General features: G+C 37.8%; 1 long non-coding RNA gene across 1 annotated transcript in view; it reads right to left on the bottom strand.

Moving 5' to 3' along the window:
- The window catches only part of LOC147572635 (uncharacterized), a 124,984-nt gene that overhangs the window by 61,977 nt on the left and 35,111 nt on the right, over positions 1-27,896 (bottom strand). The window contains exons 5-9 of the long non-coding RNA XR_015246002.1: positions 24,359-24,422; positions 21,134-21,218; positions 20,334-20,560; positions 10,226-10,402; positions 444-552 (exon numbers count right to left, since the gene is read on the bottom strand). This is a non-coding gene — a long non-coding RNA (uncharacterized LOC147572635). The remainder of the gene's footprint in view (positions 1-443; positions 553-10,225; positions 10,403-20,333; positions 20,561-21,133; positions 21,219-24,358; positions 24,423-27,896) is intronic.

Raw genomic sequence — 27,896 nt, 5'->3', positions numbered from 1 at the left:
CGCTCAGGTCAGGATCTCAGAGTTTGTGAGTTCCAGCCCCGGGATTCTCTCTCTCTCCCTCCCTTTCCACACACCCCCACCCCCACCCCACAAGTGCCCACACTCTCTCTAAATATAATAAATCTCTGTAAAATAAATAAATAGAAGAAATATAAGAACTGGCTGTGCCTGGAAGAATCTCTCTGTTTAGAAGAGTAGGTCATATAATAATGAGGGCACAATGAACAGCAGTAGGATTTGAGTGCTACCATGAAGAGAACAAGAGATACCCGCTTTTCCTTCAGAGAAAGAAAAGATATTAAGATGGACCAGAGACATCAAGGGAGGCTTCATGGTGGTGGCAGGCCCTGAGCCTATTAGGATTTGGAGAGCAAGAGAAAAAAGTGCCAAGGGCATTCCAGTTGTGGAGAATGGGGTGAAAGGCATCTCTTCTTTCCACTTACCAGAGTTTTCAAGGCCAGCTCGGATCTGGCTTGCTCTTTAAGCCTTCCACCACGAGGAATGTGAAGATTGACGCCTCCAAATTTCTTTAAGTCTTCGGAGAAAACAAGCCTAGTGTATGTATAGTTACATAAAAGCATCAATGGGATTATATTACATCAGTGGCAATTTAAGCATCACAGACTTTTTTAAAAAGATACTAAACAGCATAGAATTTTAAAAGCTAGCCACCAAATACCTTCCCCTTTCTCTTTGTTTGGATCCGTTTAAAATGTTAACTTCTAGGGGTGCCTGGGTGGCTCAGTCGGGTAAGTATCTGACTTCAGCTCAGGTCATTATCTCACTGTTCCTGAGTTTGAGCCCTGTGTCAGGCTGTGTGTGGACAGCTCACAGCCTGGAGCCTGCTTCAGATTCTGTGTCTCCCTCTCTCTCTGCCCCTCCTCCTCCTCTCTCTCTCTCAAAAACAAATAAACATTAAAAAAATAAAATAAATAAAATGTTAACTTCCAGAGGAAATAATTAATTGAGTTGATAAGAGCAAAAGCACCTTTCTATATTTGGTGACTTATTTCCTCTGGACTGTATAAACCAAACAGCTGCATTTAGAGCAGACACATATGATTCCATTATAATTACAGACATTCCTAACCTGCTATTTTTCTGAACATTTGAAACATCAAAAATGGAGCTGAAACGATAAGTTGGCATCCTATTTGATTACAAAGAGGCAGTATTCTATGATATTAGGTGAAAGCTATATTGAAACCTTACACCTGCCCGCAAATAGAATTTTAACTGGCAATTTGGCTTCTAGGTAGTGTATTATGACTTATAAAATAATCTTTTTCTTCTTTCACAAAGAACACAAGGCCACAATTAGTGCCAAGTCTCTTCCCCAAAATTACTTGGCAGTGTTCCCAGATGTTCCACCAGCCTTATAGCAGAAGCTTTCCAACCTATTTGCTAGGTGGTGCTTTAATTTTTTTCTTCCAGTTTAATAACTTGCAATATGTCCCCTCCTTCCTGGTATCATTGGACAAGAGTATTTTCAACTCTTCCTTACTGTCTTCTTTTCTCAGACCTGAGGTCTTTCTGAGATTGACTTTGTTAATCTAGTCTGTTATTCTCTTCAAGCCCACATGGTTATATTAACCCCTTAAACAAGCAAATCAAGCTGTAGGAGATTCACATTCAGTTTAAAAGGTATTCTCTAACCTGCAAGTTTCTCAATATATTAATAAATGTTTAATGAGCTAAAGGTTCTGATGTCAAATAAACAAAATTCTGCACACCCTCTACAGTCTATCTGGGGATTTAGAATGCCCATTAGCTGAGAAAAAACTTAGAGAAATCAAGCAGGAAATAAATCTGTTTTGGTTAAGAAAAACTGATTTGACTATAGAATCCTTTCCTTCTCTTTTTCTCCCCCCCTTCTCTTTCTTTCCTTTTTTTTTTCTATAAGAACATAATAATTGCAACTATAATAACAATAATAATGATGATAAAAGTTAACATTTACAGCTATTTCTATCCTATCCTTTTAATGATTATCCTAGAAATTTTAACATGCATTAACATGTTAAATAATTTTACTCTTCTTCAGAACCATATGAGTCTTCAAATGTTTCAAGCAAATCATCACCCTCCCTAAGCAATATGCTATCCTCTCTTGATATGTAGCCTCACCAATTAGACATTAATTTTGCCATTGTACATAGTCAATATTTATGCTTTCCATTTTCATACATCACAAATCTTCCTTCTGACGTGATACACCTTCATTAGAAGTTCTTTTGTGAAGATGTGTTGATAGTAAACCATTTTGGGCTTGTGTCTGAATATATCTTTATTTTGCCTTTACTTTTGAATGATTGTATCACTGAATACAGTTGACCCTTGAAAAACACAGGAGTTAGGGGTGCGACAGTTGCAAATCTGGGTATAACTTTTGACTCTCCCAAAACTCTACTAATAGTCTACTGTTGACCAGAAGCCTTACAGATAACATAGCTGATTAACACATATTACGTATGTTATATGCATTATACACTGTATTCTTACAATAAAGGAAGCTAGAGAGAAGAAAACATTGTAAAGAAAACCATAAGGAAGAGAAAATACATTTATAGTATTGGACTGTAAAAAATCTATATGTAAGTGGACATGTGCAGTTCAAACTCATGTTTTCTGAAGATTAACTGTATAGAATTCTAGGTTGAAAGTTATTTTCTTACAGTACTCTGAAAATGTATTTTCAGTTCTTTTGGGTTCCACTGTTGTTTCTGAGAAGTCAGCTATCAGTCACTGTAGATGTCCTCCTCTCTCTCTCTCTCTTTTTTTTCCTTTCTGGCTGCTTCTTTTCTCTTCTCTGTGTTTTCATTGTTTTTAATTTGTCACTCATGTGTATTTCTTTTTACTTATGGTGTTTGTTACTTTGGGGAACTTCCTTGGTTTAAGGTTTGGTGTTCTTAATCCCTTCTTGAAAACACTCAGTCATTATGTCTTTTAATATTGTGTGTCCCCCATGGTTATTTCTTTTTAGAACTCAGATTATATGTAAGTTGGATCTGTTAACTCTTCTTTCCCTGTTTCTGAATCTCTTTGCCATATTTCCCTTTGCCTTGTCTCTGTCCCACATTATGTGTAATTTCTTCAGCTTTAACTTCCAAATCACTAATTGTTTCTTTAACTGTGTTTAATATAATGTTAAGTCAATCTATCCAGATCCTACTTTCAGTTATTATAATTTTCATTGCTGTAGATTCTTTTCAGAATTCTTTTTTCTAATTCTATTCTTTTATATGGATTTATACATATTTATTTTTTATTATATATTTGGTATCTGATAATTATAATATCAGTTTTTGCAGGTCTGATTCTGTGGTTTGCTATTTTTGTTGAATCTCATTTATGGTTGTGTATTTTCTCTATGTACAGTAACATTTTGGTGAGTGCATGGAACATACAACCTTAACTACAGGATTTCTTTGAGGTTTGTGTTAAAATAGAAAACCACAAGCCCAGAATGGAGTCAGTTATGCTGGATAAAGTCACCAAGTGGGGCTTAATATCTAATCCAATTGCAGTTTCAACCTTCCCAAGAAATATAGCCTTAACCAGTCAGTCAGGAATTTTCTGGTCAGCAGCAATGAGGTAATCTGTCACATGGATCCTGTTTACCTACCCCCAAAAGATGAGGTAATCCATTTAATAAAACTCCCTGTCCTACCCCCTACGAGAAGGTGACCTTGCCGGAAACAATCCTTTCTTTTCTTTTGCTAATTTGTTCTGCCCCATTTCTGTCTATGAAATCCTTTCATTTGGTACAGCTCCCCAGAGCTCCCCTCTGCTTGTTAGATGGGATAATGTTCAATTCATGAATTAATTAATAAACCAATTATATCTTTAAAATTTTCTCAGTTGAATTTTTGTTCCTTAACAGTTGTAAAATTTGCTTCCTCAGAGAGGATTTGTTTATTTCTGCTGGAGAGGGACAGTTGCCCTACCAAATATAATACTTATTATTAAGCTATAGTAACTAAGAATATGTGGTGTTGGCACAGGGATAGACAAATAGATCTCAGAAACAGATGTTCACATATATGGCAAGTTCATATATAATAGAGGTAGCATTACACACAGTAGGCAAAAGATGATGTATTCAATAAATGATGCATGATAATAAAGAAAAAGAGATCCAAATGGTATAAAATTATATAATTAGAATTTAGGTATAATTAGAATTTCCCTATTTATTATTCATGTTAATCATTTTTTATGGACTTATTATTTTTTAATTTTTTTTAACATTTATTCATTTTTGAAAGACAGAGTGTGAGTGGGGGAGGGGCAGAGAACTAGGGCAACACAGAATCTGAAGCAGGCTCCAGCACAGAGCAGCTGTCAGCACAGAGCCTGATGTGGGGCTCAAACCCATGGAACATGAGATCATGACCTGAGCTGAAGTCAGATGCTTAACCAACTGTGCCACCCAGGTGCCCCATTTTTTCATGCACTTATTGAGCATTCTTGTGTTGTTTGTGTTTGTGTACTGATTGATCAAGAGAGTTCTCTGTATATTCTGGAGAGTTCCTTGTATATTTTGGATATAAGTCTTATGTGAGATATGTGCACTGTAAATACTGTCTTCCCTGTTTGTGGCTTGTCTTTTTTTTTTTTTTTCCCCTGTGGCTTGTCTTTTAATTTTCTTAAAAGGGTCTTTGAAAGAGCAGAAGTTTTTTTTATTTTGACAAACTCTAATTTATCATTATTTCATTTAGGGTTTATCTTTTTTTTTTTTGAACTAAGAAATCTTTGACTATCTGAAGGCCACGAAGATGTTTGCCTATATTTCCTTCTAAAAAGTTTTTTCTTATTATCTTTTTAATATCTGAAGGATGTGCAGTGATGTCTCTTCCTATTATTGATGTTAGTAATTTGTGATTTCTCTGTTTTTTTAATCTTAATAATTCTGACTAAAGGTTTATCAATTTTATTGATTAAATAAATTGCTTTTGATCTTATTGATTTTTTAAATCATTTTTATTATTTTCTATAACATTTCAATTTACTCTTCTTTATCTAGATTTTTACATTGGAAGGTTAAATAATTAATTTTAATCCTTTTCTTTCTTTCTTTCCAGAGCATGCACACAAGTTGGGGAGGGGCAGAGAGAGAGGGAGAGACAGAATCCCAAACAGGCTCCCCACTGTCAGCACAAAGGTCAACTCGGGCTAGATCTCATGAATCAAGAGATCCAGAATCAGACGCTTAACCAACTGAGCCACCCAGGTGCCCCTCCTTTCGTCTTTTTAAATATAAGCTTTTAAAGCTATGAATTTCCCTTTAAGAGTGATTTACACACTAAACAGCTAAGTGTTTTAGCTATGTCTCTCTAATTTTAACATGTTGCATTTTCATTGTTATTCAGTTCTAAATGTTTTCTAAATTCTCTTGTGATGTCTTTTCTGACCCACGGGTTCTTTAGAAATGCTTATTTAATTTCCAAATATCCAGATACTTTTTTTTTAATCATTTCTGATTTAATTCTTATTATAAACGGAGACCATGATTTTTTATTTATATATTTTTTAATTTATTGAGATCTATTTTATGCCCCAGAAAATGGCTTATTTTAGTGAATGTTCCAGGAACACTAGAAAAGATTGTATATTTTGCTGTTAGGTGAAGTATTCTATTGATCTTGATTAGGCCAAGTTGGTTGACAAATTTGCTCAGGACTTTGATATCTTTGTTAATTTTTTATATAGTTTCTGTGTCAATTACTGAGAGATAAAAATTGAAATCTCCAACCATATTTATGGATTTTCTTATTTCACTTTTAGTTTGGTCAACTTTTGCTTCATATATTTGGAGGTCTATTTTTGGGTGCATTTGAGCTGTTATATCTGCATGGTAAATTGACTCCATCATCATAAAATGCTCCCCATTATCCCTGGTAATATTTTTGTTTCAAAGTCTACTTCAGCTTTTTTATTAGTTTTTGCACGGCATAACTTTTCCATCATTTTACTATTTTTATAACAGCTTTATTGAGATATAATTCACATAACATACAATTAACTCTTTTTAAAGTGTGCAATTCAATAGTTGTTAGCATATTCATAGCTGTGCAACCATCACCACAACCAATTTTAGAACATTTTCATCACCTTAAAAAGAAACTATAGGGGCGCCTGGGTGGCTCAGTCGGTTGAGCGTCCGACTTCGGCTCAGGTCATGATCTCACAGTCCGTGAGTTCAAGCCCTGCGTTGGGCTCTGTGCTGACAGTGCACAGCCTGGAGCCTGTTTCAGATTCTGTGTCTCCCTCTCTCTCTCTGACCCTCCCCCATTCATGCTCTCTCTCTGTCTCAAAAATAAATAAATGTTAAAAAAAAAAAAAAGAAACTATACATCCTTTAGCAGTCATCCCATTTTCCCTATTCACCCAGGCCTTGGAACCACTAATCTACTTTTGTCTCTGTAGACTTTCCTCTTCTGAACATTTCATAGAAATGGAATAATACAGGGGCACCTGGGTGGCTCAATCAGTTAAGCTCTGACTCTTGATTTCAGCTCAGGTCACGATCTCACAGTTCATGAGATCGAGCCCCATGTCAGGCTCTGTGCTGATGGTGTGGGGTCTGCTTGGGATTTCTCTGTCTCCTTCTCTCTCTGTTGCTCCCCCGCTTGTTCTCTGTATCTTTCTCAAAATAAATAAAAGTAAACTTAAAAAAAGAAATGGGATAATACAATATGTAGCCTTTTGTGTCTGCCTCCTTTAGCATAATATTTTCAAGGTTCATTCATATTGCAGATTATATCAGTATTTTTTCCATCTAATAATTAAATAATATTCTACTATGTGGATTTACCACATTTTATTTATCCATTCATTTGTTCATGGATATTTGAGTTGTTTTGGCTATTGTGAATAATATTATGAATATTTATGTACAAGTTTTTATGTGGATATACATTTTTATTTCTCTTGGATATATACATAGGAATAGAATTGCTGAGTCACACAATAATTCCATGTTTAACATTTTGAGGAATTTCCAGATTGTTTTCCAAAGTGGATGCACCATTTTACATTTCCACCAGCAGTGTATAAAGGTTCTAATTTCTCCTACTTTTATCAACTTTCTATTGTCTTTTTTATTCTAGCTATGCTAATGGGTGTGAAGTGGTATCTCACTGTGGTTTTGATTTGCACTTCACTGATGGCTAATGATGTTGAGCATCTTTTCATGTGCTTATTGACCATTTGTATATCTTCTTTGGAGAAATGTCTATTCAGATCCTTTCCCATTTTAAAAATAGGTAATCTTTTTTTATTGAGCTGTGATGCTTTATATAGCCTAAACACAAGTCCCTTATAAGAGTCCTGATTTAAAAATATTTGTCTTATGCTGAGGATTGTCTTTTCACATTTTGGATGGTGTCTTTTGAAGCAAAAAGATTTAATTTTGCTAATATCCAATTGATCTATTTTTTTGTTGTTTGTGTTAAATCTTCCATCATATTCCTTTAAGGTATCTGTGTCTTTACATGTAAAATGGGTTTCTTATAGATAGTGTATGGTTGGATCTTGCTTTTTTATTAATCTGAGAATTTGTCTTTTAATTGAAATATGTGGGTCATTTATATTTAATGTAATGTTCAATATATTTGGATTTAAACCTATAATTTTGTTCTTTTTTTCTACTCATTCTATCTGCTGTCTATCTATCTTCTCTCTGCCTTTTTTTTTTTTTTTTTTGGTTTAGTTCATTATGTTGTAGCATTCATTTTATCTCTATTTTATCAATTTTAGCCTATCAATTTTATGTTTATTTACTATTTTATTACCTATACTTAAAAGAAAAACTGGTTGCTCTAGGGTTTATAACATACATATTTAATTTATCCAAACTACCTTCAATAATATTATATCAATTGACATATAAGACATTTGCATTATGTTTCCACTTCCTCCTCTTTTCTTTTATGCCATTAATGTCATTTGCTTTATTTATACATCTGTTATAAAGAAAACATTATTATTATTATTACTGTAAAAGGTTAATTATATTTTAAAGAAATTTTAAAATGAGAAAATAATCTTTTATATTTATCTACATATTTATTATTGCTGATTACTCTTAATTCTTTTAAATAAATCCATGTTTTCATCTTGTGTCACTGTCTCCTATTTGAGCAACTTTTTTTCTAACTTTCTTGTAATGTAGTCCTCTTGATGATGAATTGCCACAGCTGTTGTCTTAAAAAAAATGACCATATTCTGAAGAATATTTTAGTTACATATGGATTTCTAGGTTGACAATATTTTTCCTCCTTCAGTATTTTATTTTTCATTATTTATTTATTTATTTAAATAATTTTTTAATGTGTATTTTTCAGAGAGAGACAGAGACAAAGTATTAGTGGGGGAAGTCAGAGAGAGAGGGAGACACAGAATCTGAAGCAGGCTTCAAGCTCTGAGCTGTCAGCACAGAGCCCAGCTCAGGGCTCGAACTCACGCAAGCTTCCATGCTCAGTGTGGAGCCTGATGCGGGGCTCCATCCCATGACCCTGGGATCATGACCTGAGCTGAAATCGAGTTGGACACTCAACCAACTGAGCCACTCTGGGCACTTCCTCTTTTAGTATTTTAAAGATTTTGGTTCATTTTTCTTTCTGGTTTACATAGTTTCTGACCACAGGTATGAATAATTCTTAACTTTGTTTCTCTGTATAGACTATCATTTTTCTTTGGCAGCTGCTAAAATATTTTTCTTTATCACTGGTTTTCAGAACTTTATAATGTGCTTTATGTCACTCCAAATGTGGGTATTACTATGTGTGTGTGAAATCTTATGTGAGGTGCTTTGAACTTCTTGGATTTGTGGGTTTATAGTCTTCATCAAATTTGGAACTGTTTCGGCCATTGATTCTTCCAACATATTTGCTTTCCCTTCCTTTCTCTCTCTTTATTCTGGGATTCAGGTTACATGTATCTTGGAATTCCCAATACTGTCTCAGAGGTCACTGAACTTTTGTTCATTTTTTAAAGTTATTGTTCTCTCTGCTTCATTTTGGATAGATGCTATTGCTATATCTTTTCAAAGTCATTAGTCTTTTCTTCTGCAGTGTGAAATTTGTTGTTCATCCTATCCAGTGGATTTTTTCATTTCAAATACTTAATTTTTCTACTCCTGAAGTTCATTCTAACTTATTTTTTATATCTTCCATCTCTTTTCTCACATGTTCATGTCTTTATATACTTGAACACAATATTAATAACGGTCATCTATCATCTGTTACTTCTAGCATTTCTGTAATTTCTGGATCTGTTTCTATTGTCCTTTTTCCTGGTTAGAGATCACATTTTCCTCCTTCTTATAACTAGCAAAAGAAAAACTTATTGGGTCTGTGAATTGTACATTGCGCATTGCACAATTGTACATTGTAAATCTTATATTCTTGAGTGTCTGGATTTTGTTGTTCTTTTAAAGAGGGTTGGGTTTTGTATTCATAGACACTTACATCACTCTCAAATCAAAGTAATCTTCCTGAGGACTATTTTTAAGCTTTTCTAAGTAGTGCTAAAATAGTTTTCACTCCAGGAATTGTGTCCTACTTCTAAAGTGTGACCTCTCAAGAATCCCTACTAAATGTCCCAGGTGATCTCCAAAGATTCTCCATCATGGATGATCAAGTTTGAAAACCTTCATCTCTATGCAAGCTGACCCTCCCTTCCCAGTATTCTTTGAACAGTTTGTGCAATTTCACTCTTTTCACGTGTAGCCAGTACTTAACAAAGATTCAAAGGAATCTTTTATTTTTTTAAGATTTTTAAAATTTAATTTATTTTTTTTAATTTACATCCAAGTTCTTAGCATATAGTAAGATTTTGTTTTTAAGTAATCTCCACACCCAATGGGGGGCCTGAACTCAAAACCCCAAGTTCAAGAGTCATATGCTGTACTGACTGAGCCAGCCAGGTGCCCCTCAAAGGAATCTTAATGCAGATTTCTGGAGTGCTTTTTTCTAAAGCTTCCTCATTCCTGAATATGTTTATAAAATTCAATAGATGACCATTAATTCTTAAAAGTACCCTATAACAAACAATGAATCTGATTATCATACAAACAATAATATGCATTACTATGTTATTCACTTTGATAATTTACATATACTTAAGTCAATAAAGTAAGTGAAGAAATGAAGTATTATTTCTTTGGTATTTACTAAGTGACAAGTAATTTTATTATTATCCAAATGATAAGATACATTACCAGTTTCAGCCTTGCCATATTGCTTCATGTTGTTCAATAACAATTTCTAGGTGGCAGCAGCAGCTGCCAGAAATTCTGTACTCCAAATTCTTGCTCTCCTTAAGAGCAAATATAGGTCCAGGCCATTTCAGGTAGCAAAATATGCCCATCTCAGTTTGGATTCCCCAAAATCAGAATCTGAGAAAAGAAATTTCAGCACAAGTAATTTATTTGGGAAGTGATTCTATGAAGAACATTATGGGAATAGGAAAATTAAACACAAACGGGGTAAAGCCAATAAACTGTGAGTTAATGAATTGTGGGTGACTGGGGCTTAATACTTCTAGGGATGTTATAAGAAAATGGATGTAATACATCTGAGAACTGTCCCTGTGAGTGAATGAAAAGCTGAATTCTTCATCACCTACTCCCATCCTCATTGGTTGAGGGCAGCTCCTAGAGTGTTGGCTCTCAGCATTTTTGGTCTGCTCCAGTCTTTAGAGCATAAGAGAATATGGTGAAGCTTACTCTTGAAACTAGACAATGCTCTCAGGAGGAGAGTCACAGGAATCCACCAAAGTGTGTGGGAACCACTGGCAGGTGACCTTCAGAATAGATGAAGGGGATATGGGTGGGGCATCACCAGGGTTCCCCCTTTCCTTTGAAACAGGAACTCATTCAAATCTTCTTTTCTGTCTATCCTAATCAAGCACAACCACATTAAACACCAAAAAAACAAGAAGGGTAAGATAAGTCACTGATGGACACTTGACCCTGTACTATGTTGTGGAGTAAGGACAGAAACAAAACAGTGACACCACAATTGCTGAATGGGCAAAGGTTATAAAAAATATTCTGTAAGCAAACCAAACTTTTGGCATTTTCAGCAGATTCCTTCCTTTAACCTTCTGTTCATCTGGCATGAGGTTTGTGGTGCAGCTGGGTCTCCATGGCAGTCAGACTCATGGCTATTGTATTTATATTAGCAGTGGGTATGTGTGGTGTGTTTTTTAAAGGAAGCGACATAGCCCTTAAGTCTGTTCCCAGAGGATAGTTGTGGCCATTATTCTCCCAGTTCTTCATGCTTTGCCCCAAGGTTTGTGACGGGGAAAGATTTCCTATAGCAAACAGGTGGCACAAAGTCTAGTCAAGCCAATTGCCATTATGATCAACTTATTTTAAGGCCTGAAAGAGCCCTGTCCAAACTAAAGCAATATAGTCATTATTTTATCATTAATTTTAATTTGTAAGTGAATTCTTAAAGAAATAGTTATCAGGATAAATCCATAAGAAGACAGAGTCAGGGACCTCATGAAGAATAATTTCATGGATACATTCACCATCACCATATCTAAGTCTTGAAGTTCTTTGATGGGATAGATACCTTTGTTTCTCCAATGAGAGATAAGTCTTAATTGTCAGTAGGCCCGCAATAGGTAACAATCTGATTTAATTAATTAATTAATTCACTCAATAGTGTCAAGCATTGTTTGAGGTGCTGGGGGTTGTGAACAAAAAAAACAAAATCTCTGAGTTCATGTGGCTCATAATTAATTGGGAGAGACCAATAATAAATAACTAAACATATAATAATCAAGTATCATAATTGCTAAAGCTTAAATCAAGATATAGAGTATCAGGAATACAGAAATGCTGTCTTGTTATTTGTAGTAGATGGCTTCTCTAATAAAGTGAGTTTTGAGCACAGCAAAAATTAAATAAAGTAAGAATGATGCCAGTCATGCATATATCTGGAGAAAAGTGTTCCAGACTGAAAAATAGCACATGCAAAGACCGTGAGGTAGGCATACGGCTCAATTCAAGAACAACAAAGATACCAAAAACAAATGGCCTAAAGGAAGTTATAAGTAAGAGAGAGAGGTCAGAGAGATATTTGGGTGGGGTTAAAACACTTGCAAAGCACATAGAGCCTATGAACCAGTGAAGGAATTTGGTCATTTCCCCGAGTGACATATGAAGCTATTGGAGGATTTTTAACTTATACTTTTAAAAGAGCCCTCTAGCTACTGCAGTGGGACAGAGTTGGAAAACCCGAGCAATTAGGATACTATTAGGACAACCCAGGCAAGATGATAGAGACTTGGACCAGACCAGTGCAATAGTTATGGAGATGGCAAGAAGGCATTGAATTGTAGGTGTAGTTGATAGTAGAGCCACAGAATTTGTTCAAATGAATATGGGATAAAGAGAGGAATCAGGATGATTTCAAGATTCTTGACTTAAGCAACTGGAAGGGTCGAGTTGCCATTTATGGGTGTAGGGAAGACTGGGCAAAGCAGGTTTGATAGGGAGAAATCACACCTTTGGTTTCGGTTAGTGTTTGAGATGTCACTTAGAAATCCAAGTGGGGATGTCAAGTAGACATATGTGTCAAGTAGAATGTATGTGTCTGGGCTTCTGGGACAAAGTCATGACTGAACATATAAATTCAGTAATCACATTTAAAGCCATGTGACTAGAAGGAATCACCAAGGGAGTGAGTATAGTTATGGAAGAGAAGAGGTCCAATAACTAAGTCCCAGGCTTAGAGTCAGGGAAAAGAGAAGGAACCAATAAAAGAGACATTGAAGTAGCTACCACTGAGGTAGAAGGAAATTTAAGAGAGAATAGTGTACCAGAAACCAAAAGAAGAAAAGATTTCCAAGGAGGAAGGGAGAGAGAGATCGATTATGTCAATTGCTGCTGATGGGACAAATAAGAGGAAGATGGAGAACTAAACATTGGATTTGACATCAGCATCATTTGGATGGCAGTGACCTTGACAAGTACGGGGTAAACGGCTAATATAGGATTTTTGCCTGAAAATGGGTTTCTTTATTTAAAAAAAAGAGTGAACTGAGCACCTGAAATGGAGTGAAAAGGAAGAAGGTAAAGAATGATGAAGGATGTTTGAAGGAAATACAACAAACTTCAATAACTACATGCAAGTTTTCTCACTACCTTTGGCCTCAGTTTTCAGAAGTGCCCAATGAGAGAGTTGGTCTCTATCCTCGGTTTTATCTTCTGAATAATGGGAATTTTTTTTAAGTTTATTTATTTCTTTTAAGAGAGAGAGAGAGAGAGACAGACAGACAGACAGAGACAGAGACAGAGAATGAATGAGTGGGGACAGGGCAGAGAGAAAAGGAGAGAGAATACCAAGCAAGCTTCACGCAGTCAGCGCAGAACTTGACGTGGGGTCAGCCCCATCAGCTGTGAGATCATGACCTAAGCCAAATGAGGAGTAACGCTCTTAACTGATGGGGCCACCTAACCACCCCTAAATAATGGGAATATTGGTTGTACCTATCTTATAGGGGTATGCTTGGGGTTCAATGAGTTAAAACATGTAAATTATTAAATACTTCCTGGACATATTAAGTTCTAATAAATGTTTGCTATAATCATTGTATTGTCACATCATGTTTAATATTCTTATTTTCCCTTTAGCTTGGACATTTCACGACTCTATGTCATCATTATCATCTTGCTTAGAACCAGCCACCACCGATGGCTAGTTCTAGTTTTGTACTGATATGTAGGGTGGATTTGCTTCCTGACAAAATATTAGTCACGGCTTCCTTGTTGTCTTCGCAGTAAGAGTCAATTATAGATCAGAATGAAGTAAGTAAAAAAAAAATGAGTTGGGATACTTTTCCCTTGGATGAGTGGTCCTTTATTGATAACCATGGATGAGTAGATACAAGAGGCTTTAATCTTAGGGTTTTAATCTTAGGTCCACTTGGCTTGAGATAAAACATTCTCTTGGAAAACTGGTTCCTGAGTGGCTTTGGAAATGGCTGCTCTCCACAGTTTATATTTTTTTGCCTGGTTGTTTTTGTAGTGTTTACACTGTCCTCTCCAGCTAAAATTGCTGGGCTGACTTTGTTTCATCTGGACTTTATATTACACCATAATGATTAATCCACTTTGTCCGTGCCAAAAGCAGCTAGCATTTAAGTACCACTTGTAATTTCCACATCCAATGAAGTAATTCATCCTAGCCTGCAGTTTTTACTTGATAAATGTCCAATCTTTGTCTGCAGTGCACCTGGGACCTTTGCTATAGCATCATGATGGTGAGAGATTTTTCGAGTTCATTTCTTGCTCTCTTTCACCCCCTATCCATTTTTCAAATCTGAGGAAGGGTCTTTATGGACATGGGTCTGGTATTGACCAAATTCACAGAGAAAGGAAGGGCCAAGAGAAGGTGACAATCAGTTGGTGTCTCACTGAATTTGATCTGTCTTCCCTCCCTGTGGCAAGGATGGCAACAGGGAGCTGCCTCTTTGCCATGGCGCCCAGTCAGTGAGGTGAGTGCTGCTGCAGAGGAGAGGGTGGGAACCTTTGGCTTCCCCTGCCCTGGTTCCTCTGGATACTGTCCAGACTCTTTGAGGTGTGTGTGTGTGTGTGTGTGTGTGTGTGTGTGTGTGTGCATGTGTGCGTGATGACTTTATTTGTATTTTCCAGATGTGGAAGTGGAGATTCAGAGAGAACTGTGTGAGAAGTCACACAAGCAGTACGTAGTAAAGTCAGTAAACTCAGGTCAGGCTAATTCCAAAGTCTATGTTCTTAAACCCTGTTCAATACTGCCTCCTGACCCAATCTTATTTTTTGAAGTATACAAGTAAGTGGCTTTTAGAGAGTTGGTGCAAATCACTGCAATCAATTTTACAATGTTTTCATTACCGAGTAGAAGCTGTGTACCCTTTTTCCATCTCCCTAAACCTACTATTCTGCCAGCCCGAGGCAATCCCTCCCCTACGTTCTGTCTGCAGATTTGCTTATTCTGAACATTTCATATCAGTGGAATCATACAATATTGGTCTTCTGAGGCTGGCTTCTTAGAATTAGCATAATTTTTAAATAAAGACAATATTTTAAGAGCAATTTTAAGTCCAGAGAGTTCCCATATACTCCCAGCCCCCACAAATATATAGCCTCCCCCATTATCTCCCACTAAAGTGATACATATGTTATAACTGATAAACCTACACTGACACAGCATAATCACCCAAAGTCCATAGTTTACATCAGGGTTCACTCTCGATGTTGTACATTCTCTGGGTCTGAACAAATGTATAATGACATACATCTATCAGAATAGTATCACACAGAGTATTTTCACTGCCGCGCCTATTCATCCCTCCCTCCCTGCCCCCAAACTCCTGGCAACCACTGATCTTTTCACGTCTCTATAACTTTGCCTTTTTCAGGATGTCATATGGTTTCCATGCAGTATATAGCCTTTTCAGATTGGCTTCTTTCACTTAGTAATATCATTTAAGTTTCCTTCGTGTCTTTTCATGGCTTGATATGTTGTTTCTTTTTGCCACTAATATCAATTGTCTAGATGTACCACAGTTTATTTACCCATTCATCTACTGAAGAACATCTTTGTTGCTTCCAAATTTTGGCACTGAATAAAGATGCTGTAAACATCTGTGCACAACATTTTTGTGTGGACATAATTTTTTAACTCCTTTGAATAAACACCGATGAGCAGGATTGCTGGATCATATACGGTAAGAGAGTGTTTGTTTTATAAAAGACTGCCAAACTGTCTTCTAAAGTGATTGTACCATTTTGAATTCACAAGCAGTACATGAGAGTTTTGGTTGCTCTGTATCCTCATCAGCATTTGGTATTGTTAGTGTTGTGGATTTTAGCCATTTTCATAGGTATGTCGTGGTATCTCGTTGTTTTAATTTTCATTTCCCTAATAATATATGATGTGGAGCATTTTTTTCATATACTTATTTGCTATCTGCATATCTTCTTTGGTGAGGTGTCTGTTAAAGTCTCTGGCCATTTTTAAATCCAGTTGCTAGTTTTCTTATTGTTGAGTTTAAAGAGTTCCTTGCATATTTCAGATAACAATCCTTTATCAGACATGTCTTTTGCAAATATTTTCTCCCAGGCTGTGGTTTGTCTTCTCATGCCCATGATATTGTCTTTCACAGAAGTCAAGTTTTTAATTTTAATGGAGTCCAGCTTACCAATTATTTCTTTCATGGATCGTGCCTTGGGTGTCATATCCAAAAAGTCCTTGCAATACCCAAGATAATCAATGTTTTCTCCTATTATTTTCTAGCTTTTTAGTTTTGTTTTTTGCATTTAGGTCTCTGGTCTATTCTGAGTTAATTTTTGTGAATAGTATAAGGTCTGTGTCTAGATTTCTTTTTTTTTTTTTTTTTTTGGCCTGTGGATATCCAGGTGGTCCAGCACCATTTATTGGAAAGACTACATTTTACTATATTGCTTTTACTCTTTTGCCAAACATCATCTAACTATATCTACTTGCATATATTCATTGACTCTCTATTCTGTTGCATTGATTTATTTGTCTATTCTTTTACCAATACCACACTGTCTTGACTGCTGTAGCTGTATAGTAAATTCTAAAGTTGGCTAGTGTGAGTCTTCTGAGTTTATTCATCTCCTTCAATATTGTGTTTGCTATTCTCAGCTTTTTGCCTCTCTATAAATTTTAGAATCAATTTATCCATTTCCACAAGATAATTTGCTGGGATTTTGATTTCGATTGTATTGAATTTACACATCAAGTTGGGAAGAAGTGACATCTTGACAATACTGAATATCTCTCCATTAGTTCAGTTTATTTAATTCTTCTCTGATTTCATTCATCAGAGTTTTGTAGTTTTCCTCATAAAGATCTTGTCCAGCTTTTGTTAGATTTATACCTAAGTATTTCATTTTGGGGAGTGCTAATAAAAATGGTATTGTTTTTAATTTCAGATTCCACTTGTTAATTGCTAGTATACTGAAAAGTGATTGACTTTTTAATATTAACTGTGTATCCTAAAACCTTATGATAAGCACTTAATTAATTCTAGGGTTTTTTTTTTCTTATTGATTCCTTCTGATTTTCTACATGGACAATCATGTCCTCCGCAAACAAAGGCAGTTTTATTTCTTCCTTTCCAACTTATATCTGTTATTTCTTTTTCTTGTCTTATTACCTTAATTAGGAATCCCATTACAATGTTTAAAGGCAGTGGTGAGAGGGAACTTCCTTGTATCTGATATTGAAGTTTATCACCATTAAGTATGATGTTAACTGTAGGGGTTTCTGTAGATATTCTTTACCAAGTTGAGAAAGTTCCCCTCTATTTCTAGTTTACTGAGCATTTTTGATCACAAATGGGTATTGGATTTTGCCAAATGTTTTTTCTGCATTTATTGATACGATCATGTGATTTTTATTCTTTAGCCTCTTGATATGATTACATTACTTCATTTTTAAATGTTGAACCAGCCTTACATACTTGGGATAAATCCCACTTGTTCTTGGTATATAATTCTTTTTTATACATTGTTTAATTCAATTCTCTAGTATTTTGTTGAGGATTTTTCCATCTATATTCGTGAGGAATATTACAGTTTTGTTTTCTTATAATGTCTTTGATTTTGGAATTAGGGTTATGTTGGCCAAATAGAATGAGGTAGGTAACATTCCTTCTGCTTCTATTCTCTGAAAGAGATGGTAGAGAATTGGTATAATTTCTTCCTTAAATGTTGGGTAGAATTTACCAGTGATCCATCTCGTTAGATAAGTATCCCAAAATATAGAGCAAAAAAGCAGAGAAGTGAATTATGAGAAGAACGAAAAAAATATGGAGAAGTAATAGAAAAGGGCATAAATCTAATCAGTATGATTTTTAAAAGGTCAAGAATTTATCCCAAAATATAATAGAGGAAATTTTTCCATAGCTGAAGACAAATAAGAATCTTATGAATGTCAGCAACTTGGAGGTAACCAGCACAATTAATATAAAAAACGTTCACACTTAAATACATCCTTGTGAAATGTGTTTAAGCCAAGGTTAAAGACAAAAATATTTCATGGGGCGCCTGGGTGGCTCAGTCGGTTAAGCATCCAACTTCAGCACAGGTCATGATCTCGCGGTTCATGGGTTCGAGCCCCGTGTTGGGCTCTGCGCTGATAGCTGGGAGTCTAGAGCCTGCTTCGGATTCTGTGTCTCCTGTCTCTGTTCCTCTCTCGCTTGTACTCTCTCTCTCAAAAATAAAGATTAAGGGGCGCCTGGGTGGCGCAGTCGGTTAAGCGTCCGACTTCAACCAGGTCACGATCTCGCGGTCCCTGAGTTCGAGCCCCGCGTCAGGCTCTGGGCTGATGGCTCAGAGCCTGGAGCCTGTTTCCGATTCTGTGTCTCCCTCTCTCTCTGCCCCTCCCCCGTTCATGCTCTGTCTCTCTCTGTCCCAAAAATAAATAAACGTTAAAAAAAAATTTTTTTTTTAAAAATAAAAAAAAAAAAAATAAAGATTAAAAAAAATTAAAAAAAAAATTTCATGCTTATGTGGTGGTGAGTGAGTAGGACAAGTTAGCCTTGCTGGAGTGAAAATCAGATTGACATCAAACTTTTCCATTGGGATAAGAGAGAAACACATTCAGAGTTCTAATGGAAATTGATTTTGAACAAATAATTTTATACCCAGTAAAAACTATCAATGAAATGGGAGAGTAAAATGGTAAAGATAATGTCCTTATATGAAATATGATGCTTCGTGAAATAATGATTTTAGAATTTATACAGAAGGAGAAAGAAAAGAGAAAGGCAAGCCATACAAATAACAATTGCCCAAGCCCAACTGCTTAATACAAAGTAAAATTGGAAAAAAATACAAAAATACATGCAGTAAAAAACAACAACAAAAACCCAGCAAAATGATATTGAAAACCAGGTTTCACAAATTAGCAACCCAAACTACATTAGCAAATGAGGAGGCCTTGGAAAGAATAGCTTCAAGAAGAAGTAAATTTCTTCTAAATTGCTCTAAATTTTAAATTATTATTTTAGTAAGAAAGTGAAGGCATATGATAATAATGCATTATAAAAATTCAATGCCCTGCTTCCTCTATTTCTCCCTCCTCCTCCCAATTTACATCTGTTCCTTCCTTCCTTCCTTCCTTCCTTCCTTCCTCCTTCCTTCTTTCCTTCCTTCCTCCTTCCTTCCTTCCTTCCTTCCTTCCTTCCTTCCTTCCGGTAGACTCCATGCCCAACATGGGGGCTTGAACTTACAACCCTGAGACTGAGAGTCACATGCTCTACTTACTGGGCCAGCCAGGTGCCCCTGGGCATTTCTTTTTCTATCAGCACAGGTTAAATGAAATAGTTTCATCACTTTTTCTCTGAGTCCACACATATACATTAAAAGGTAATCTCTACGAAGGCAGGTTTTTTGTTTTTTTTTTTCTCTGTTCTGTGCATTGATGTATCTTTAGCACTTAGCACAGTGCTGGTACTGCATATGCAATCAATAAATATTTTTTTTATTTGAATGGAATGAAATTGTATAATCAATAGTATTCATCTAATTAAAATATTATAAATTCTGGCTGTTTTTAGACTTAATACATGGCCAAAACACACCAAAATTAATTATATCAGAAATAATAAATTCTATACACGTTTGACCATGTAAATTAACTATATGATGAACTGACTCTGTGATACTGTGACCAAGAGAGGAGGAGGGAAAGGTAGGGCTGTTAAATCTCTCATTAACTTAGAGGGAAGTATTGACATCCTGCCTAAAATTGATGGATCAAGAAATGGAAGGTTGAATACATTGTACAAAGCTATCGACGCATCCAAAGGAATAATAAAAAAATGAAATATATCTGGCAGTGGTTGTTGAAGGAAAGTGTAAATGAGCCAAGCTCCTCATCTTTCATAAGGGGGCCCATCAGCTATACTTTGAAGCTGATACATCAAAAATAAAGGGATAATAAATTATTGTTGCGGAGGTTCGCCTCAGAAGGATTAAAAATAGGAAACTCTTAAGCTGTTACTTCTGGGGAATGCCATAGAGAAAGACCTTTACTTTTTAAAAAAATTACTCTCTACTACCAACTGAATTTTATTGCCATGTGCCCATACTTTAAAAGTGACATTTTTAATTTAAAAATAGTTTCTAGAAAAAGAGAAGAATTTTTAGGACAGAAAAAAAATGATCCAACTGTTTGCAATTACATACCGTCTACCAGCAAGGACCATCAAACATTTTGCAAACATTATCTGATGGCGAGTGTCAGAATTTACATTTGCCAGATGGAGAAATTCAGACAAAGATGGAGGTGACTTACCCATTTTCAGTGCATCTGTGACCAGCCAGTGATAAAACCCAGGCTTCCGGGATTCTGAGTCCAAAATAGATTTGGATTCATTTCTTCTTGGAAAAACCACCACATATTAGTATGATGATAGTTAAGGAAGAAATCCAAACTAATAGATGGCACACTCTGTGTTTAGGGCTTGGAAAATGCCTGTATTTTTCCATCCGATAATCTGGTGCCAAAATGCACATTTTTGCCTGTTGAGAAAAAGGTCAGAGCTTCTCTGAAGCACCTGATGGGAATATATATCAATTCAAGAAGTTGTGCCTACAAAGATAAAAAAGGATAATCACTGTAACAACCACAATACATTTGTAAATCTCACTATATATGTATGAATAAAGATTTCCACCATTTTGTGGCTACTTAGAAAACTATATATGGTTAATTAGCTTGATGAATAATTCTGATTATTCGGCCGTATGCCTCTATTATTAATTCAGACCACTAGCACAGGTGGAAAGGAGGAAAAATATTTGACTGATCTGGCATTATTTTACTTATTGGTTTCCCTCTTAATGTGAATTTTAAAATATTTACTTATTTACTTATTTGCCTGGCTTCCCTATTTAGTTAAAACTCTGGAAGGGAGAGAAGGGGGGCCATTAAATGATTATAGCAGATTTCCCTTGTTTTGTCACTACAGTTTCCTCTCCCTCTTCCATCCTACCCCTAACACCACACACAAACACTTCTGCAAAGTCGTCTATCAGGTGATACTGGCCCAATGGCCAAGATGAGCACTGGACCAACGCAGCTGCAGAACTTACATGAGAATTTGCAAGACAGACTTGTGAGAGCCAGACTCAGTGTGGCTGCTTTCTTGAGAGAAGAAGAGCTGTTTTAGGTCAAGAGCTGTCGGCAGCCAGATTTTCCAGGGTGTTGAAGAGAAACAGAGAAACGAAGAAGAAAGTCAATGTACAGAGTGGAGCAGAGGTGAGAGACAAATACAGTGACCATGAATTAACCTTTTTTGTAATTGTGATAGAATATGTACAATGTAGAATTTACTATTGTAATCCTTTTTGAATGTGTAATTCAGTGGCATTCAGTACATTATATTGTTGTGCAACCTTCACCACCATCCATCCCCAGAACCTTTTCATCGTCCCAAACTGAAACTCTACCCAGTGAACAATACTTCTCCAATTCCCCCATGCTCCCAGCCTTTGGTAATTACTCTTCTACATTCTTTCTCTATGAATCTGACTATTCTGGGAATTAATCATTCGTACCAGGGTATTGTTGAGAGCTGCATCAGTTAGCAATTTATTGTCACTCAGATCCGAATTCACCCTTCCATACAGGTTCCACAGTAACAAATGGAATTCCTTTAAAGCATTTCTCCCCTACGAAGAACACCTGTTGAGGTTTCTCAGGAGAGGGTACTAGAGGGATAATGCAGGAGGAAGGGGCCTTCCTGCTGGTCTGGCAGCCGCATTGTCAGTTGGTGGTCCTCTATCCCAGGCACAGGCTCAGAACTCATGGTCCCTTGGTGACTTTACAGCCCCAACCCGGCCAGTGATCACCTGGACGTCTTGACATGGACATGGTATATTCTAAGCCTCCTGTCTGCAATGGCACCCCACTCTCTCTTCAAGCTCCTGTGCCAGACCACTGGCTGCAAATTTTCTATGCCCAACCTGTGCCCCAGAGAGTTGCTTCCTGCTTGCTCACGGATTGCCGACCAGCTCTGGTCTGGGCAAATCTCTCTGCCATCCAATGGTTGCAATTCCAGCCTTGGGAAGGGGGTCCCCTTTCATATCTGTCTCTCCTTAGGTGCTCTCTCTTGGCCCTAGGATACCACATAGACTTTCCCTATATCTTATAATTGCTCTTTTATCAAAAATTTAAAAATATTTATATTAAGCTTCCCTTATTTAAGTCACTGTGTGGTTTCTGCCTGTTGTTTACATCTGGCAGATGAAAACCAGGATAGTTCTGTGCAAACTAGGGTGTGTGTTCACCTCCTCTAGGGACGGAAGGGAAAGTCCTGACTGCATTTGAAGCTCTGGCTATAGTTTATTTCTCTTTTTTTTTTTTTTAATTTTTAAAATAAGTTTATTTAGAGAGAGAGAGAGAGAGCAGGGGAGGGGCAGAGACAGAGGGAGAGACAGAATCCCAAGCAGGCTCTGTGCTGACAGCTCGATGTGGGGCTCAAACCCACAAACCATGAGATCATGACCTGAGCCAAAACCAAGAGCTGGACGCTTAACCAACTGAGCCACCCATGCACTCCATAGTTTATTTATGAAGTCTACTATGTATCTGCCCTTGGGTCTTGAGACAAATTTGTTTCTCCAAAACAAATTCTAGCTTTGTCTTTAAGAGAGCTTAAATGTGTTTCTGTTACTTGAAACTAAGGGAGGCATCACTAATAAAAATGTAATTTCACATTCTTTCAAATATGGCTCAGAAAAAGGGATAGAGGGATGAAGAAAGACTACCTAAAACCAGAAAAAAAGAAAGGAAGACTATGCCAAGGGTTAACATGGCAGCAAATTCTCAGTTGAGCTTGATGTTGATGTTAGGCCTTCAGGTTCTGTGACTCACCTCTCTTGTCACCAGTGGGGGAACTCATACAAAGGGAACTAAGTGGGGCACTGGCTGACCCAAAGATTCTGAATGCAAAGAAACAAGGCTGAGGTCGAATGAAGCCTCTTACTCCCACTGCAACCAGACCTTGAGACCTGCTCAACTCAGTGTGTATCTGAGAGTTGGGTATGCAGAGTCAACCCAAGTTCATTCACCAGGCACCTGTGAGGACCAGGGCTGCCTCACACCCCCAACTACCAGGGGGTAGAGTAGGAGCCCGCTATCTAGCAGCACACTTCCAGTGAAGGGAACATTCTGGACTGGTTTTGCTCAGCAGACAGAGTAAGTCCCTGCCCATTACTAAAGCATGTCCCAGGAAATGTCAGACTCTTGCCTATCACATTTGTCTTTTTTTGTCTGAGAAGGGGTGCACAATGGGGAGGAGACAGAGAGGAGAAACCTTCCTCCCCTGCATTTCTCTTCATATGAAGAAAATACCAAAATGTTGGTGTTCATTCCCTCCTCTATGAGCCAAGATGCGAGACCACTTCTCAACACTACTATTACTATTTTCCAGGCCAAGCCACCATTGCCTCTTGCCTGGATTGCTGTGGTAGCCTCCTCACTGTCTCCTTCCCCACTTCAGTCTATTCTTAACCTTACAGCCAGAGTGATTCCATGAAAATAGAAGTTAGCCTGTCTCACTCTTCTCTTGGAAACCCTCCATTTGTTTCTCATCTCAGAGCAAAAGCCAAAGGACTTACTTTGGCCTGCAAGGCCCCACACCATCTAGATTCCCATGACTTCTCTGACTTTATCTCCCACTAGTTTAATGTGGCAGACTCACGACAACAACTGGTCCTAATTCTCCATCCCTCACTATACTCACACCCTTTGCAGTGTGACTTCGACAGTCTCCCCCAAAAGAAGTGGGATTTGTTCTCCACCCCTGGAAACTAAGCTGGTCTCATGAATTTCTTTGGTCAATAGAATGTGCCATTGTTTCAGTTCTGAACCCAGACCTTAAGAGGTTTTGTGTGCGCTGTGTACTCTCCCTCCTCCCCATCTCCTCTCTCTCTCTCTCTCTCTCTCCCCTTCTCTTGTCCTCTTTCTCTCTTTCCTCTCTTCTTACTTTCTTTTTCCTTTCTCGCCTCCTCCTCCTCCCTCCACACTCCTGCTATGACATAAGAACAGAACATCAACCTACTGGAAGATGTGAGGCACACAGACATATGGAGCAGAGCTAAGTCAATCCAGTTGTCTTATCTAAGACTGAGATGTGTGAGGGAGCCGAGACAAGATCAGCAAAACTGTGCTGACTTGTAGCTGACTGCATAGGCATTGAGTGAGCCTTGACAAACTCAGCTCATCTCAGCAGAACCACCCCAGCGATCTTTAGACTCACGAGTAAAACTAAATGATTGTGTGCCACTGAGGTTCTGAGGTTGTTTGTTACTCACCATTCTTGTGAGATAGATGACTGATACATTCCTCTGCCCATTCTTCTCCAGCCATAATTGCCCTCTGGAAAACAGCAGTCACATTCCTACCTCAGAGGCTTTGTACTTGCTGTTCCCTCTGGCTAGAGTCCTCTTCCCTGACCCACCCCACCCCCAATAGCTGCATGCCTTGATCCCTAACCTCCTTCAGATCATCTCTCCAATGTCACTTTCTTAGTGAGATCTTGTCTGGACATATATAATATGATCTTCTAACACATCCTTTTCTCCCTTTTGAACTTAAAAACATTGTTTTAATGTTTATTTTTGAGAGAGAGAGAGAGTGAGCAGGGGAGGGGCAGAGAGAGAGGGAGACACAGAATCCAAAGCAGGCTCCAGGCTCTGAGCTGTCAGCACAGCCCAACGCAGGGATCAAACTCATAAGCCGTGAGTTCACGACCTGAGCTGAAGTCTGACGCTTAACCCACTAAGCCACCCAGGTGCCCCTCCCTTTTCAACTTTAACTTTCTCCTTAGCACTTGTTGCTATCAAATATATTTTACGTATTCCTTATTTTTCTTGCTTATTATCTAACTTACTCGAAAGCTCCTTGGAAGCAGGGATTTTTGCCCTTTTTTCATTCATTACTCTATTCCCATGCCCAGAATTATGCCTGGCACATAATAACACAATACACATATTTATCAAATAAGTAAATGAATGAGTGTGACTTCTCCATGGAATGATAGAGATGATCGGAAAATGTTTTCTTAATTTTTAAAAACTGGAAAAATTAAAAATCCCTGAATTAAATTTGTTTTATCTAAGTTCTCTTCCACCGCCATGATCGTAGTCACAGCCACCCTGACCTTCTGTCTGGATTGCTACAATTGCTTCCTAACTAGTTTTTCTGCACCTGTCCCTGCTCCATACAATCCATCACAGCCACGGTGGTCTTTTTATTTTTTTTTTTATTTTTTTATTTATTTTTTTTTTCAACGTTTATTTATTTTTGGGACAGAGACAGAGCATGAACGGGGGAGGGGCAGAGAGAGAGGGAGACACAGAATCGGAAACAGGCTCCAGGCTCTGAGCCATCAGCCCAGAGCCCGACGCGGGGCTTGAACTCACGGACCGCGAGATCGTGACCTGGCTGAAGTCGGACGCTTAACCGACTGCACCACCCAGGCGCCCCCGGTGGTCTTTTTAAAGAGAAAGCCGGACTGAGACGGATATCCTTAGCATTGCCTAACAGGACCTGAAAGATTTGCTCCTCCCTACCTCTCCACCCTCAACTCTTCTTGCTAGCTCATCGGTCCTAAGGTTCCTTAAAATTGCCATGACCCTTCCTGCCTCAGGACATTTCCATGAGCTGTTCCTACCCTCAGGGAATGCTCATCACCATCACCATCATCATCATCATCCCTTTGCCCAGTCAACCCCTATTCATCCTTTTGATCTCGTCTCAAGGATTATTTCCTCAGGAAAGCCTTCATAATTCAATGTTTTTTTCTTTAAGGCACACAATACGACTTCTAACGGTAAGTTTGTGTGGCTTGTATGATGTCTGCTTTTCCCAACATACTGTAAACTCACTGGGGACTTAAGCTATTCACCAGGTCATTTGGATGAGTTTGGCCTCAGATTCACCTAAGCCCTTTGTAGAGACTTGCAGTGTCAAACAGGAACCCATGAAGAAAAGAGCTTTTGCATAAGGAGTTGAGTCTTCCAGGAAAGACTCAGCCCTGATGATATTTTTGTTCCTTTCTAAAGCCACAAAGGTCTATAAACCATCCCTCCCCATGACCACCGCCAGTCCATTAGCAGTAGAAGCCAGAGAGAATATTTACATTCTAAGGGGTTTGTACTGAAGAATGACACCTCTCGTCATTCTTGCAATGTCATGATTTATGCAATCAAGTCTTGCTTTAGAGGACAGCCATTAGCCACAGGAATGGGCACAGCAAGAACAGCAGAAGCAGTGGTGATTAACTCTAGCTGGGATTTTAGTCTTCTATTGTCGTGAACAAGTTGCCACAAACTAAGCAGATTAAAGCAACGCGAATTTATTATCCTACAGTTTCGTGGATCAGGATCCAAAGCACAGCTTCACGGGATCCCAGCTCAGGGTCTCACAAGGCTGCAGTCAGGGTCAGGCTGCAGCTCTCATCTGACACTCGAGGTTCTCATCTGAGCTCATTCAAGGTGTTGGCAGAATTCAGTTCCTTGTGGCTGCAGGAATGAGTTCCCCATTTTCTTGCCAGCTGTCAGCTGGGAATCATGCTCAGCTCCCAGAGGCCAGTGGCTCTCCTTGCCACATAGGCCGTTCACCACATGGATGTTTTTAATTTTTTCCAGGCCAGCTGGAATGTACTGTCCCGACTTCTCTGTGACCAGTGGAGAATGCTCTCTGCTTTTAAAGGGCTTACGTGACCAGGTCAGGTCCACCCTGATAAGCTCCCTTTTTGCCACAGAATATAACATAACCATGGGGGTGATAGTTCACTGTATTCAGAGGTCCTTCTGAACTCAGGGGGATTAGACGGGCACCACACTGGGGGATCCTGCCTACCACAGGCAGCTAGGATCGCTGATCTTAATAACAAAAAACTACTGAGGTTATATTCTTGCCAACACTGTGCTAATTACATTTCAGCATTTAATCTTTAAAATAACCTATGAGGTAAATTCTATTACTCTCCTTGTTTTACAGGTGAAGAAACTGAGGCTCAGAGGCCAGGTGACTTTGTCTAATTTCACACAATCAGTAAGAAGCATAGCCTACGTTTTGAACTTTGGTCTTTCTGACTCCAGAACTCATTCTTTTTCACTTTACCTCATCGAAGCTGGTTCTCCTGTAACCAGCAGAATGATGATTGTCAGTATTTATGGCTGTAAATACTGGTAGTCCTGCCCACACCTCAGGAAATAGGTTCTTCATAAAAATGTTCTTAATTAACCTTTAATTAGCTAAAATGTGTTATCCATATCCTACGAAGAACTCTAGTTGATAATCACTTTAAACTCTTAGTGGAGTTATTGACTCAGGTATAAACTGGTGTTAAAAGCTTTCGGCATAAGGTTACTGGGGCACCAGACATTTGTATAGTATTGCCAAAATAACACCACCCAGTTTGCCTTCCAGTCACAAGGGTGAAAACTTAGTGCTACAATGGAAGGGTAAGATTGCCATTTGCCTTCAGTTCAAATGCTAGGATCCCTAATAGTGGGTCGGTCAGAACATACTTATCTTATGACAAAATGCAGTATGAATTTCACATCTCCTATGATACAATCTAGATAACAAGGTTTAACCTGAATTCATTATGACTTTGCGTTTGACTTCCATTTTATGAAAAATTAAGTGGGTTAGAGAAACAAGCTCTAGAGGACCACAGAAAAGGAACTAGTCACATCGAGAAAATGGGATGTTTTATAGATAATTGCCCAAATCCATTTAACAAGCATGATATCATGTCTTTTGTCTATGGCAAAAGAGCTTAAGAAATATCCATGTAATGACAATCGTGTATATTCATGCCTGAATTGGTCCTTAACT

This window comes from Puma concolor, chromosome E4 (genome assembly GCF_028749965.1).
Source record: "Puma concolor isolate L17-30 chromosome E4, mPumCon1.1.hap2, whole genome shotgun sequence".
NCBI lineage: Eukaryota > Metazoa > Chordata > Mammalia > Carnivora > Felidae > Puma > Puma concolor.
This window is presented reverse-complemented; position numbering and strand designations above follow the sequence as displayed.